General features: G+C 41.1%; 1 protein-coding gene across 8 annotated transcripts in view; it reads right to left on the reverse strand.

The window, feature by feature from the left end:
• The window catches only part of RIMKLB (ribosomal modification protein rimK like family member B), a 73,514-nt gene that overhangs the window by 56,311 nt on the left and 728 nt on the right, over positions 1–16,475 (reverse strand). For 4 of the 8 annotated variants that reach the window (XM_040462898.1, XM_040462896.1, XM_040462903.1 and 1 more), the window contains exon 1: positions 15,991–16,282. The exons of 2 other annotated variants lie outside the window; for them this stretch is intronic. The gene's annotated coding sequence lies outside the window, so the exon portion shown is untranslated. Of the gene's footprint in view, positions 1–2,330; positions 2,458–15,990; positions 16,283–16,475 lie in introns of those variants that run through there. 2 more of the 8 variants (XM_040462897.1, XM_040462900.1) reach the window with 2 other exon arrangements.

Raw genomic sequence — 16,475 nt, forward strand, 5'->3', positions numbered from 1 at the left:
AAAGAAAGAAAGAAAGAAAGAAAGAAAGAAAGAAAGAAAGAAAGAAAATATACTTGGGGCACCTGGCTGGCTCAGTCACTAGTGTGTGACTCTTGATCTTGAAGTTATGAGTTTGAGCCCCATATCAGGCATGGAGATTACTTTAAAAAATATAGTAAAAGGAGTGCCTGGATGGCCCAGTCAGGCATCCAACTCCTGATTTTGGCTCAGGTCATGATCCCAGGGTCATGGGATCAAGCCCCATGTCAGACTCCAAGCTGGGCAAGAATTTTCTCTGTCTGTCTCTGTCTCTGTCTCTGTCTTTTTCTCTTTCTCTCTCTCTCTCTCTCTCTCTCTCTCTCTCTCTCTCTCCCCTTCTCTGTCCCCTTCCCACTCATGCACTCTATCTAAAATTTAAAAAAAAAAATCAAAACTTTTACAACACTAGAAATGTAGAAACTCACCACCTCCTGAAACAAAATTTCTCCCCCTTCCACTGGGGAAGCACTGCAGTTTAATAATTACAGCAGGTCACTTAATAAAAGTGCCATTTTTTAAGGGCGCCTGGGTGGCTCCATTGGTTAAGCGTCTGACTTCAGCTCAGGTCATGATCTAATGGTCCATGAGTTCAAGCCCTGCAACGGGCTCTGCACTGACAGTTCAGAGCCTGTAGCCTAGTTTGGATTTTGTGTCTCCCTCTCTGTCCCTCCCTCATTCATGCTCTATCTCTCTCCCTCTCTCATAAATAAACATTAAAAAAAAATAATTAAAAAAAATAAAAGTGCCATTTTCTTTTTTTTTTTTTATAAATTTATATATATATTTTTTCAACGTTTTTTATTTATTTTTGGGACAGAGAGAGACAGAGCATGAACGGGGGAGGGGCAGAGAGAGAGGGAGACACAGAATCAGAAACAGGCTCCAGGCTCTGAGCCATCAGCCCAGAGCCTGACGCGGGGCTCGAACTCACGGACCGCGAGATCGTGACCTGGCTGAAGTCGGACGCTTAACCGACTGCGCCACCCAGGCGCCCCTAAAAGTGCCATTTTCAATATTATATACTCAATGCCATTCCCTGTATTATATATAATCTAGAAATATACTTTGATCATCTACTTTTGACTGATTTACCCCACCCAAAATGCAAATACCTTGATATAAAATAGACAAGGTTGTAATCATTAGTATATCATATCCCCATATCTCCCATCACGATAAACTCCACTATATATGTTCATGTAACTGTAGTTTTTTTATTCAATTTTCTTCCCTTGTTTTCTCATATGTATGTATATTTTATCACTAACATATTCATAGGAATGTTTTTTAAATGAGATAGTAACACCTATGTTGTTAGATGAGTATCAACACTGAAGTCATTCATGTAACAACTTTAATCAGAGTAATTTGAGACTGTGGGAAAAAAACTTTAAATAGCTGAAATAAATGCTGGGGTCCATTCGCTCAAATTTATTTCAGTCAGAGGACAGCATGCTCTTACTCAATGTTTTTATGCTTACTTTAAATAGAATTTTTTTAAACAAATACAGATTGTTTACTGTAATACAAAAAAGGACTTTCTTCCACAAATACAGTGCTGCTTCTCAGAGTTTGCATCATGGGCAAGAGCTTGCATCATGAGCAAGACAAAAGCTGAAAATTATTTTCCTGAGAAGAAGCAAAAAGTTACAAGCTTTACTAACAAACATTAACAGGTTATTTCAACAAAAAGCCTTTCTTTGTAAGCGTTATTTTAATTTTTTTTTTATTTTAGAGACAGAATGTATGCAAGGGAGAGAGGCAGAGGAGGAGAAAAACAATCTGAAGCAGGCTCCACACCCAGGACAGAGTGTGACATGGGGCTCAGCTCAATCCCATGACCCTGGGATGGTGACCTGAGCTGAAATCAAGAGTTGGACGCTCAACCAACTGAGCCTCCCAGGCACCCCAACAAAAAAAAAAACTTTTTTCAAAAATAAAATTACTGGGGCATCTGGCTAGCTCAGTCAGTAAAGCATGCAACTCTTGATCTTAGGGTCGTTAGTTCAAGCCTCATGTTTGGCATGGAGCTTACTAAAAATTTAAAAAATCCTAATACCACCCCAGATGACACAGCAAATCTAACAGAAAAAAAAGACAAGGATAAGAACTAGAAGAAGCAAAAGCCATACATATAGACAGCTTCCAGCGTCACAGCAACTGAAAGTAGCCCCTCATGCACCATTCACACACTCTCCAGGGTCTCCGCCTGAATGCACACAGTAAGACTAGAATATCACGAGCCAGAAGCACCACCACACACACACGCCAGCACGCCAAACCTTGGCCTGCCATACCTGCGCCGCACTCACCCATGTGCCCCACAACATGGGGTCTCAAAGGCATCAATCACAGGAAAGCAGGGAAAGAATAAAATAAAATGAGAAGCACAATAGTTGTGACTTGTAGCTGAGGAAAAGAAAGGTTAAGAGCTCTCAGTTATGCTGATGCATCAGGCCAAGACCCAACTAACCAAAAAAGGGGATGCCCGATGCCCACAACCTCCTAGCCCCCTGTGCACCTGTTCCACAGCTGGGGTCAAGAACATACCCTTTCAAGCCTTAGGCTAGATGTAGTAATAATTCAACTTACACAATAGGAAGATGTGGTCACTAGGAAGTCTCAATCAGCGGAAAAGCTCCACCAAAAAAAATTTGCACTAGGGTTCCTAATGTAGAGATCCCCAGTTTTCCTTGAGATAGGCACTATAAAAATGATCCTAAGACTGGATAGTTTTTGAAACACCCTGTCAATGACCTCCATTATTCCAAAGCCCATCTTGGTTCCATCCCTTACACTTAGTTCTTGAACATCATCTGTTTGCCAATATGACTAAATTTCACCACATGAAATTGTACTGAATGAGTACAGCAGTTGTGGCCCCAACAGAAATCAGGATAAGATGGTATAGCCACTGGCAACTGGGAAGCAGGACTGTTCTGACAATATTGATATGTCAACTTGTGGAAACTTCCCAGGCCAATAGTAAGACAATATGGTGTTTTCAAGGATTGTATCATCAGATAATAAAAGCACTCCAGGCCTGCAATCTCACATAGTTATGCAGCAACTCCTGACAGATGATGCACGTGAGCATCTCCATGTCTGGCTTCATGGCTGCAGCTCTGATATCCTTGCATAATCTTTGAGTGTTTCTACACTGGTATGCAACCAACACATGAAAGTTCAGATTAGCCTCCCCATCTCCTTTCATTTTTTTCCTTTTTTTTTAATGAACCCTAAATCCTCTTGATCCTGGGTTTCTAACAAAGAAAATGGTGTTCCCTCTCTGCCTTCATGATTTGGAAGCAAGCCTAGAGATCTCATCACTTGCTGGGACTATATCCTTTCACAGAGAATACTTGCACCCCCATATCTGGAACTAGAAGAATGTTCTCACCCTGCAGAAGACTCTGTGAAAGAGGTAGACACTATCTTGAAAAGGTCCAACATCAATGTCAATGGTTGTGGTTCCTCAAAGCCCACCTAGAGGCAGTTAATATGGCAAGATCTGGGGATCATCACCTTGCCCTGCACCAAAGTATCTTTGTTCATATGGAACATATTTTCTTTATCAGCTTCAAAAGATTCTCATGTCATGTCTTGCTTTTCATGTAAAGAATCACAGAGGTATGACACACTGTGTTCCAAAATATTCTTTCTGTATACCAAGTACATGACATTCCCAGTTTGAAAAGGGCAAGTAAGCTTAAACTCTAGCCTGTCACTTACTGTTCCACTGGTACTGGTATTTTCAAGTGACACCTGTCCAATTTTTTATCCAGTATAATTTCATAGTAATCTCCAAAGTCTAGTTCACTGACAGAAAAAGAAAGAACACAACCTCTCCTCCACCGAATGGTCCACTTTTATTTCGACAGGTTAAGGGGCCACTGGTGGTCCCCAGGTACCCAGGGTCGCTTGTCTTTATCAGGCTGCTCCACTGAGATTCACATCTAACAATAACCAGGAAACAATCAGGAAAAGATTCTCCAACCACCAAGGCAAAAGCTTTGCATTCATTCTCTCCCCTTACCAACCCTCACACTGGCCCTCCTGCTCTGGGAGACCTCCAAAACATTCCTGTGGGCCAGGCGGAGACCAGTAGGCCAGGGTCTCTTCCAACATATCTATTTCTCCCATCCATAAACATGAGGGGAAAAAGAAAAACAAAACTGCTGATAAATCAAAAGCGTTATGATAAATCTATAGAGGTCAGAAGACCAAAAGTACACAAATAAAATGATAGTCCTGAGTCCTTAAAAAACAATTTTTTTTCTGATTACATTCACTATTTTAAATGTCAGAAAAGAGTCTCTTGTAAAATAAAATGGTTCCTTTATTCCCCCTGACATTTAAAGGAGTAAGTTTGGTTACTTACTATTAGAAAAGAGTTTAAGGGTACTTGGGTGGCTCAGTCAGTTAAGTGTCCCAACTCTTGGTTTCAGCTCAGGTCATGATCTCACAGTTCATGAGTTAGAGTCCAGCACTGGGCTCTGCACTGACAGTGTGAAGCCTGCTTGGGACTCTCTGTCTCCCTCCCTCCCCTCCCCAGCTCACTCTCTATTTCTCTTTAAAAAAATACTTTAAAAAAGAGTTTATTCTCCAACAGTGTTAAGATAAACACAGCATTTGTAAATGTCCACATATACAAAAGAGTATAGTATTTCTGCTCTTAGAATGTAAATTCAGATCAACTAATTCCTGTCCTCGATTTATTTCTCCCACAGTATCAAGGAAAATGATATACAAATATCAGATATAGAATAAATGCTACTGAGTAACTACAAAAACAGTTGTTGTTTTTTTTCAATAAAGAGATATTCAACAGTGAAATTTTAGTTTTATATTAGAGATAGTTTTCCCATGCAAACTTCTGGATATACAAACCAATAAAAAAATTTACTGCCATCTGTCAATTGTACAGGCAAGGCTAATTACATGGGAATCATAAATAAAGTGCATCATTCATTTTTCTCATGAAGCCACTTCCCAATGTTAATTATTTTGCTAGGAAAAAAGCAAAAATATCAATCTACCATTTGAAGACCTTAAGGCACCTCTTACTACAAGGAAAATCATTTATTCCAGATAAGACACAGCATATGAACTTAGAATCTAAAGACTGAAAAAGAATAAAGGTTAGAGGAAGGGAAGCAAAAATAATATAAAAACAAGGAGGGGGACAAAACATAAAGAGACTCTTTTTTTTTTTTAATTTTTTTTTTCAACGTTTATTTATTTTTGGGACAGAGAGAGACAGAGCATGAACGGGGCAGGGGCAGAGAGAGAGGGAGACACAGAATCGGAAACAGGCTCCAGGCTCTGAGCCGTCAGCCCAGAACCTGACGCGGGGCTCGAACTCACGGACCGCGAGATCGTGACCTGGCTGAAGTCGGACGCTCAACCGACTGCGCCACCCAGGCGCCCCAAGAGACTCTTAAACATAGAGAACAAGCAGAGGGTTGCTGGAGGGGTTGTGGGAGGGGGATGCTTTCTCTGTACATAATCCCCAGGGCTTCCTTCTTAAACCCTTCACTCCTTTCTCTAGAAATTTCATCCTCAGCCAGGCTTCAACTATTATCATTAAAATCTGAATATATCATTGACCCACTAAATATCTTTCCAACCTGGAGTTCTCAACTGTATTTGAGATCCTATTTCAATCTGCTTAGTAGGCATCCCTAACTAAATGCCACAAACATTGCCTCAGTTGAGCAAGTAAAATTCTGAAGTTTTTTTATTCACATACCTAAACACCTTGAATTCCCATTTTAATAGTTCAATATTATGCGTCAGCCTGGCTAGACAATGGTGCCCCGTTTGGTCTAACTCTAGTCTACATGTAGCTATGTAGGTACTTTGGAAATATGATTAAAGTTTATAATCAGTCAACTCTGAGTGAAGGAGATTACCCTCTATGACATGGGTGGACCCCATCCAATCAGTGGAAGGTGTGAACAACAAAAAAGGGTTTCCAAGAGAAGGAACTCTGCATCAACACATTAACACAGAGGTTCCTGCCTGAGTTTCTAACCCATTGGTCTGCCCTATAAATTTCAGACGTGCACAATCACACTAACCAATCCCTTAAAATTAATTTCTATTTCCTTCTTTCTCTCTTTCCCCCCTTCCTCCTTCCCTCCCTCCGTACATCCCTCTCCTTCCACATATATACAATTTCTTACCGGTTCTGTTTCTCAGAAGAATACTGCCGGATATACTCATCCTAATTTAAGCATTTAATTCAGAAACTCTGGCATCATTTTCTTCTATTTTTCTTCACTACGTAAACATACAATTACAACAGTAATTCTATTTTCTAAATACCACTTGAATTTCCTATTCATCCCCAGTACATGCAACATTTTGCACCTAAAAACACCTCCAAACTAATCTTCTACCCTCTCTTCTCTCTCATTTACCAATTTCCTGAACACATTGTATTCTCTCATGCTTCCTTTTGCTTAGAATATACATCCTAAGCCTACCTTAGTAAATACTGGCTCACTAGTTAATACATCTGTTAAATTTTTCTGACTCATAAAAATCATCCTAACTCCATGAATCTACATTATCTTATTATACACATATTCTGGCAATTATCACAGTATGTTGTAATTAATTTTTTTTATACTGTCAGGGCTATAAGATGAATTTTTAAAAGGGTATGCATGGGTGGCTCAGTCGGTTGAGCATCTGGACTTCAGCTCAGGTCATGATCTCCCAGTTTGAGTTCGAGTCCTGCATCGGGCTCAGAACCTGGAGCCTGCTTTGGATTCTGTTGTCTCCCTCTCTCTCTGTCCCTCCCCCACCTCACACTCTGTCTCTCTCTCTCTCTCTCTCTCAAAAATGAATAAACATTAAAAAGAAACCTTGTTAATAAAAAAAAATTATAAATAAAACCTTTAAAAAAAAAAGGAAGGGTGAAAAGGAAGAACCATACCATTTGGGGATAGGAGGTGATTTTTGTAGCTCTTATTAAGGTACAGAAAACGACTGAACGGTAACTTGAAAACCTCAGAAGAGTCTCAGAAATAACCAAATAATAGTCTTAGTCCAATTACCCCATTACTCACTAACAATGTCCATCAATAAATAATCTCTAAAAAAATGTCCCTCTGAAATCTGGATAGTTCCTATAAAATCTCATCCTTTACCTAAGATGCCACATAAAATAAGATCACTGTTTAGGTGTTCTGAGTTTATAGAAAATGTCATGTTCTTTGCCACATTAACTTTAAGGCAGACCGGAATGCTTTGAAAGTAGGAGCAAAAGGCTAGATATTAATCAAAGTTGTCTTTAGCTATAACAGAAAAGAAATGTATGATAGCCCTCACAACCCCCTCCTTATATTGAAAAGGATATACCTCAAAAATAGAGCAAACCAATAAGTTCCTAAAGGTTACATGACACACTCATTCACACTCTCTCCTTTTTATAGCGCTTGTAATTACCTATGATACTGTTTTTTTTTAAGCTACATATGTGATTATGGGGGGAAAGAGAGGGCAATGATTTTCCTACCCAATCTCAAGAAGATCCCTTTATCAAAAGACTGAAAAAAAATGAGTGATGAAACAGAAAAACCAATGAAGGTAAGAAAAGGCAACACTTTGAAATATATAGACAAGTGCCTATAAATTCCCTTTCCTCATACAAAGAAACATATGCAGGACAAAGGCAAAATAATGCACACAGATAAGGTTAAAACTATTCTCCATTTACAGCTCATGAAACACATTCCACATATATTTTCTAATCTAATCTGCATGTAATTACGTGAGGAATACACACATATATCTTCCCATTTTAAAGAAACAGCCTGACCGTTTAAGTTATCATGAGCTTATCACAATAACGGAGCCAGGACTAAGATTCAGGTTTTCTGATTTCTTTCTACTTTTTTCTACCATACCTAAAGACAATGAAAGGAATTTGGATAAATATTTTTAAAAACCCACATTATACCATGGTAGGCGATTTATTTGTATCTTCTCATTCAATCCTCACAACCATCCTTTGGTGCATTACTGTCTTCATTTGTTAGCTGAATACGTTCTAGCCAAGAAGTTAAGTGGTAAAGCCGAGTAAATTCAAATTCCACACACTCCATGGCACAGACTGCCACTTCCTTCCCAATATCCATTTTCTAATGACTCCTTAGTAATAAGATATCCAATATCTAGCTAAGCACAATGCCATGTAACAAACAGACTGTATTCTCTAGGCTTTCTTGCAACTAGATGTGATCATATAAGTAAATTTTACTCAATAAGAGCTGAGTGAAAGTACTGCACTGAAATCTTCAGAACACATACTTAAGAGGTATACTATACTATTCCTTGGCCCTTCCTCCACCCTACCTGGAATGTAAGTGTTATGGCTACAGCTCTAACAACCACCTGGACTATGAAGACAGGAGTGAAAAGTGAACCCTAGGAAAAACACAGCGACATGTTAAAACTTGAATGCCTGACAACTGTGTAGTGCGGTGACCCTGGACTACCTACTACCTTTTTTGCTTATGTAAATGATATCTGGGAATTCTTTATTATAGGCCATAAAACCTTACCTTAACAAGTATAGTCTATCATACCTTGGTCAAATCTTATAGGAAAATTTTCCCTTGACATTAAAATTTCTGTATGAAAATATTCCCTTGACATTGAAATATTCCCTTGACATTAAAATACCAGTAAGTATTGGTATCGATGATAAGAGGGAGTTTCTTTTTACACTAACAAGATCATCATCTTACATTTCATCATTTCACTTTTACATTTATTTTTACAACATCCCTGGAGAAGTATTTCTATATCCCTCTGTCAAAAAAAAGAAAACTGTTCAAAGTCAAACACTGGTCATAATCTCAGATCAATTAAGAATCTAAATGCTAAAAACACTAAGTATTCGATTAAATACATTTAATTTAAAAATTAGTATTTCAGTGCCTACTATGCACTCTAAAATATCATGGTAAACAAAATAGACATACTCCCAGCCCTCACAGAGCTTTTTAAAAAGGATGTGATAATAAAACATCACAAAAAAAGATGCTCAACATCACTAATCATTAGGAAAACACAAATCAAAACCATATAATTAACTCGCACACACTGGAGGTCTACTGTCAAAAAACAAAAAATCACAAATGTTGGGGAGAATGTGGAGAAACCTGAAGCCTTGAAAATTGTTGGTTGGAATGTGAAATGGTGCGGCTGCTATTAAAAATAGTATGGCAGGCGCACCTGAGTGGCTCAGTCGGTTAAGCATCCAACTTCGGCTCAGGTCATGATCTCACCTTTCATCAGTTCAAGCCCGCATCGGGCTCTGGGCTGACAGCTCAGAGCCTGGAGCCCGCTTCAGATTCTGTGTCTCCCTCTCTCTCTGCCCCTCCCCTGCTCATGCTCTGTCCCTCACATTTTCTCAAAAATAAATAAACATTAAAAAAAATATTTTTAATAGTATGGCAGTTCCTCAAAAAAATAAAAATAGAAATATTGTATGATCCAGTAATTCTAGTTGTAGGTATATAACCAAAATAACTGAAAACAGAGTCTTCAAAGAAGAATCTTCATACACATGTTCATAGCAGCGTTACAACAGCTAAAAGGTGGAAGCAACCCAAGCCTTCGGTTGACAGATGAATAAATAAGATACAGGATGTACATACAATGCCTTAAAAAGGGGTTAAATTCCAATACATGCTGCTACATGGATAAACCTGGAGGACATTATGCACCAGTATATAAAATATATAATGTGTCAATCCACAGAAAGTAGAATGGTGGTTGCCACAGGCTGGGGTGTTGGGAGAATGAGGAGTTAGTTATATGGGTATACAGTTTCAGTTCTGCAAAATATAGAGTTCTGGAAATGAATATGGTAGATAGTTGCATAAGAATATAAATATAATTAATATCACTAACCTGTGTACCTAAAAAATGATTAAGGAGGTAAATTTTATGCTGTATATTTTACCACAATAAAAAGAAAACTGGAGAAGAAAAACAAACATCATGAGCAAATTAACAAGCAAATTTACATATATTCAACTAAAAGATCAGAAAATTATGTTACCTTTACTTAAATTACCTGTAGCTTTGTTATTCAAAGCTTTGTTATTCAAAGCTACAGGTAATTTAACGGTCTGTTATATAAAAATAGTCTGGTGTACAAAACTAAACTTTTATTTTTTTTTTAATTTTTTTTTCAACATTTTTTTTTATTTATTCTTGGGACAGAGAGAGACAGAGCATGAACGGGGGAGGGGCAGAGAGAGAGGGAGACACAGAATCGGAAACAGGCTCCAGGCTCCGAGCCATCAGCCCAGAGCCTGACGCGGGGCTCCAACTCACGGACCGCGAGATCGTGACCTGGCTGAAGTCGGACGCTTAACCGACTGCGCCACCCAGGCGCCCCCAAAACTAAACTTTTAAAAAAAAGTTTTCTCTGAATGGTACCCCTGGCTGGCTCAGTTGGTAGAGCATATGACTCTTGATCTCTGGGTTCCTAGGTTCGAGCTCCACATTTGGGTATAGGGAATACTTAAAAAATCTTTTTTTAAAAAGCGTGTCAAGGGGTGCTTGGATGGCTCCGTCAGTTACGCGTCTGTATCTTGATTTCATCTTAGGTCATGATCTCAGGGTTTGCGAGATGGATCATCGGGCTCTGTGCTGACAGCACAGAGTCTACATGGGATTCTCTCTCCCTCTCTTTCTGCCCTTCCCACACTCCCACTCTCTCTCTTTCAAAATGAGTAAACTTTAAATAAAGTTTTCTCACAAATAAAGTTCTCAGTAACCCAAATAAAACTTCTAATGATTTCACTTAATACAGGAATGTTAAATCAATGTATCTCTTTCTGGAACATGGCACAAAATTTGCAAAGTCTTCCTGAGACTCAAAGGGTAGTATGGCTTACTCAGAGCTCATGTTTAGAGGCACCTGGCTGGTTCAGTCAGTAGAGCATTTGACTCTTGATTTGGGGGTTGTGAGTTCAAGACCCACACTGGGTACAAAAATTACTTTGAAAATATAAATAAAATCTAGGGACACCTGGATGGTTCAGTGAGTTAAGCATCTGACTTTGGCTCAGGTCATGATTTCACATGGTTTGTGAATTTGAGCCCAGCATTGAGCATTGTGCTAACAGCTCAGAGCCTGGAGCCTGCTTCAGATTCTCTGTCTCTGTCTCTCTCTCAAAAATAAACATTGGGGGGCGCCTGGGTGGTGCAGTCGGTTAAGCGTCCGACTTCAGCCAGGTCACGATCTCGCGGTCCGTGAGTTCGAGCCCCGCGTCAGGCTCTGGGCTGATGGCTCAGAGCCTGGAGCCTGTTTCCGATTCTGTGTCTCCCTCTCTCTCTGCCCCTCCCCCGTTCATGCTCTGTCTCTCGATAAACGTTGAAAAAAAAAATTAAAAAAAAAAAAAAGAAAATAAATAAATAAATAAATAAACATTGGGACACCTGGGTGGGTCAGTGGGTTGAGTGTCCGACTTCGGCTCAGGTCACGATCTCACGGTTCATGAGTTTGAGCCCTGCATCAAGGCTCAACGGTGTCAGCGGTGTCAGCGTGAAGCCTGCTTTGGATCCTCTGTCTCCTCATCTCTCTTTGCTCATGTGCTATCTCTCTATCTCTCTCTCTCTCTCTCTCTCTCTCTCTCAAAATAAATAAATAAATAAGATCTTTATTTTAAAAAAAAGTTCATCATGTTTAACATGTTAAATGTTGGGCCTTCCTTCTAAATTTTCTTTCTGGACATTACCTTGAAAAATGAGTTGGGAAGATATTACTATATTCAAGTTGAAGGTTTTACAAACATGGCTAACTAATTCACATGTCAAAGGAATAAGCTAACAATTAAAAACCACAATGAATCAGGAAAAATTTCAAAGTTCCTGTTTGGACAAACCTGCAAGATATTTCCAAAATGTAGTTTTCTGATAAACTATCAAAGTCTAAAATGCTGTCAAATATGGGAAAGTGGAGCAGTAAGAGAGAACTAGTGTGACCTAATATCGCAAATCCATATTCTATTTGGAGACCTTATTTCTATATTGCTAAGGACATGAAGTCAAGAGCTAGTAACAGGAAAGGTTAGGGGGATGGAGGAGGTGGGAGGGGAGGGAGGGAGGGAGAGGGGAGAGAGAAAGAAATGAAAAGGAGCTGCACAGAACAAAAACATTTAAGTAAGGGGTAGGTTTGAAATTTTGTTTTTATTTTAATTCCAGTTAACATATGGTGTTGTATTAGTTTCAGGTGTACAGTATAGTGATACAACAATTGTAAATTTTTTTTTCTTGGTCACAACTTGGTGATATGCTGCCACTTTTGAAAGAAAGGAAGTAAAAATTAATTTGGCGTATCGATGTTTACACAAATTTGTTACTTTATCAATTCATAAATCGATACACATTTTACAATAATCTAGCAGACTCCTCCGGACACTGATGGGAGAACAGACTGCCACATGAAAAAATCAAGGATCAATGAAATTAGACTGTGAACTCCATGAAGACAGAATCCTTATTTTATTCTCTATTATCTCCAGCAAGCAACATAAAACCTCATATATGACAGGTAAATGTTAAGCGTTAGGGGTTAGGAGTTATTTTAAAGGGGTCTGTTATATTGAATCGTAAGGCAGGATCAAAAAACACAGCTATTTTCAATATTTAATAGCAGGCAAATGCATACCCCATAAGATCTAAACATAACTGTCAAAAATTCATAATTTATCTTTTCAATTTCTCATATAAATAAACAACCCAGTGGGGCGCTTGGGTTACTCAGTTGGGTGAACATCTGACTTTGGCTCAGGACATGATCTCACAGTTCATGAGTTCAAGCCCCACATCCGGCTGTTAGCGCAGAGCCTGCTTCAGATCCTCTGTCCCCTTCTTATTCTGCCCCCACCCCGTGCACCATCTCCCTCTCAAAAATAAACAAACATTGGGGGGGGGGGGAACACAAAAAAACCCAAGCCTAATGCTACTTTCCATCACCATTATACATCTCATCCTGAAATAATTACCTTTGCTAACAATAAAAGTCAGAAGGAAAAAAAACCTGTAATTTCAGTAAAAGCAGTTAAAAAACATAAATAAATAAGCAGATGGGTTCCATGCAGACCAGGCTCTAAGGGAGTAGAGCTGGCGAGCTCTATAGCTTTTGTCCTCCAAGCCAATTTTGAAAGGAAAGACACACTGGAAAAGAAAACATTGAAAAAACAGCATGGCATGATTTATCATGAAGTCAGAAAGTCAGTCCTTTTCTGCAAATCTAATATGTACATAGGCACATATTGCACACAAATCTAAAACACATTATGTACAGATATTTTGGGGGGTAGTATGTTATTATTTAACAGCCCCTAATACGACGAAAAGGAAGATTCCCAAATAATGAAAGAGTTTCCCCAATATCTGTACCTAATCTCTCCTACTCGACCTCTCTTGAAACAACTGTGTATGCCAGTACAGTTAACATTAACATATTTTTATTCTTCCTATCACAATCTATGCCCAGACATTAAAATAACATTAGATTATAATTTCAAAGCTCTTTCCCCATATGCCTATGACTTAATCCCACTTGCAGAGATTACTCTGTAACCTAACCTGCCATAAACTCTCTACAAATCCACATCACTAAGTAACCCCCAAAACGGTGTAAGCAGCATACAAACTCCCCCTTCCTTACTTATGTTTGGTTTTCTGTCACTCTTGTGTTGTTCCTACGTTTCCTCCACCCACTTTCATGCAGTGTAAGTCTCTATGCCCGCTCCCCAGAGGAAGATGATAAAAGCTACTTCTCAAACTGTGGATCAACTGGTCCTGTTCTTTCCCCTTCCCCCAAATCCTTCCAGTGTTATGTTCTTTCAGGTCATAGACAGGGGAGAAGTTTTGAGAAATCAATCTAGTGATTTACCCCAGTAATCCCAGGTGGATACAAACTGAGGGAAACAAGAATTGGGAGGTATTTTTTTTTAGCCATGGTTCATCCTGTACCCCAACACACTAATGCCTGAAGTCTGGCTGGCATTCATTGGTCCTATGTAAAAACATGTTCTCTTTGGTGTATGCCTTCATAATACAGCTAAGAAGGGGTAGAGGATTTATAAAACATTGCTTGTGATTTCCTTGTGGAGAGGGAAAAGGAACTGAATGAGAAGGAAAAGAAAAAAAAGGGAAATTTCTGGTTGCCCCTCAACGAATCTAAGAAACTGAAAAAAAATTAAAAGCTATCCACCAGCAACTAAGTGGAATTTTAGCTGGTAGCCCAAAGTCTAAAGGTTAGTCATACAACTCCTCCCCCCCTGCAGGGGGAAAGGAGGGAACAGAAAAATGGACCTTCAATGAGTGGAGGATTCTAGTGACTGTATTTGATGTTCTTGGCTCCCCTTGTCAGAATCAGAGTGCCCCCCCCTCCCCAACAAGCAGACTCTGGCACCTGGTGGGGGTAAGAGAAAACAAGAGGAAAAAAAAAAAGGAGACAGAGAAAGATGAAAACATCAACAGCCATCTTGCCAAACTAACAACCAAATCTTTGACATGAAAGAAGGAAAGTCATTGCACTAACCAAGATAGAAAGGAATAAACAAAAGATCACCTCCAAAGAAAAATCGGCCTCCTCCCCTTTGACATACTGACCAAATAACACACAGCAACCATTAGAAGAGAAATTTAACTATGACTGTCATTTTTGAAAATTAGACGTTGTCATTCTAAAAGTTAGAAAATAAATGTTCAATCTCCATGACTGGAATTTCAGAGTGTTTCATTCCAAATGAATATCTTATAGTATTCTGACAGCGAATCCTTTGTAAGAAACAGAAAAAAAAATGACCTTTCAACTGCCCAATGGTGTTAAAGACCTAACGAAATTTACATAGCATTTAAATTTTAAAAGGTTACATTTAATAATTAAGAACTTCGGTACATACAATACACACCAAGCCCACAAAAAAGGAGTGTCTTCCATATTAGGCGGCCTCATGTACTTTCCGTTCAGGTTTAGAATTTAATCCAACTCCCCAAAGATGTGAGAACAATTTATGTAATTAATGGGAAAACAACAGCACGCTAAAAGAATGCACATCGGAAGTTACAGTCAACACGGGTGGCATAACAACCTCACTCATAGAATGCAATTACCGCCCCCTCTCTATTCACACCTACAAGTGGGGTAAAATACTGGGATTACAAATCTGCCATCTGAGATAAGGACACATTAGTAAGGCAAATGTGAAGTTACTATCTAACTAGTTTGGGTTTTTTTTTTTTTAAAGGGAGGGGGGCAAGATTTGCATCATGGTCAACTGCCTTAAAAAAAAGAAAAATCGAACGAGCCAAGCAGTTATTTGTCACCCCATTCTCACTCAGAGCACTGCCAAAGGCAAAGGAGGTAGGACTGTCACACTCTCTAAAATTTCACACGTAAGGAGGAAACCATGGGATTTAAACCATCCTAAGTGCAGGACGAACACCACATCCTCCGCCCTCGGCCACACCACAGGAATGTGTCTGATGGAAGCAGGGGCAGGAGCGATCACCACACGCTGGAGGACAGGTTGGCACAACGCGTGTTCTACTCCAACGAGCACTCCCAGGGTTACCACACCCCCCTCACAAACAGGGGGAAGCACACTTCACGCCCGAGGACGCCGCCTGTCCCCCGCAGTTCTCACCCGTCACACGCACCCGGCGACCTCGGCCCCCTCCCAGCACGCCGACCGAGCCGGGGTTCCCCACCGCCCCCCCGCGGCGGAGCGACCCCCCCCCCCCGGGCTTCACAAGCCCCCCGGCCCCCGGCGCGCCCCGCCCGGCCGAGCCCCTGCTCGTCGCCGAGTCCCTAAGGCCGCAGTCGCCCATTTGGGGGAGGGGTTCGGGGGGGGGGGGGCGGCGGCGGGCGCGCCTCCGCCTCACGCCACTACACCGGGGGAGGGAAGCGATCGCACCGCTCACCTGGCTCCGGCGGCTCCTCCCTCGCTCTCGGCCAGCGGAGCCGGGCTGGGGCCTCCGAGGGAACCGCGGGCTGCCGGGCAGGCTGGCTGGAAGTCCGAGAAGGAGAGGAGGGGGAGGGGGTCGGGATGCCGGGAGCCGCCTCCTTTCTCCTCCGCCACCGCGGCTCCAGCAGCCAGGCCGGGCACCCTCGCACACTCGCCCACTTTCTCACAGCCTCGCGGTCGGTCTGGCTGTCCCTCACCCCCACTCCCACTCCCACGCACTCCCACACGCACTCCCACACGCACTCCCACACACACACACACACACGCGCGCCCCCACCCCCAAACACACTCTCACACCCGGCCGCTCCTCGCTCCCTCACTCGCCTGTAGTGCGCGCGCGCGCGCGCGCAACCCCGCTCACACACAGCGCGCGCGACGCCGGCGGAGACCGCCCCGCGCTCCCCCAGACCGAGGCGCCGCGCGCCGCCCGCCCGCGTGCAG

Source organism: Herpailurus yagouaroundi, unplaced genomic scaffold (assembly GCF_014898765.1).
Source record: "Herpailurus yagouaroundi ecotype Mexico unplaced genomic scaffold, PumYag 355, whole genome shotgun sequence".
Lineage (NCBI taxonomy): Eukaryota > Metazoa > Chordata > Mammalia > Carnivora > Felidae > Herpailurus > Herpailurus yagouaroundi.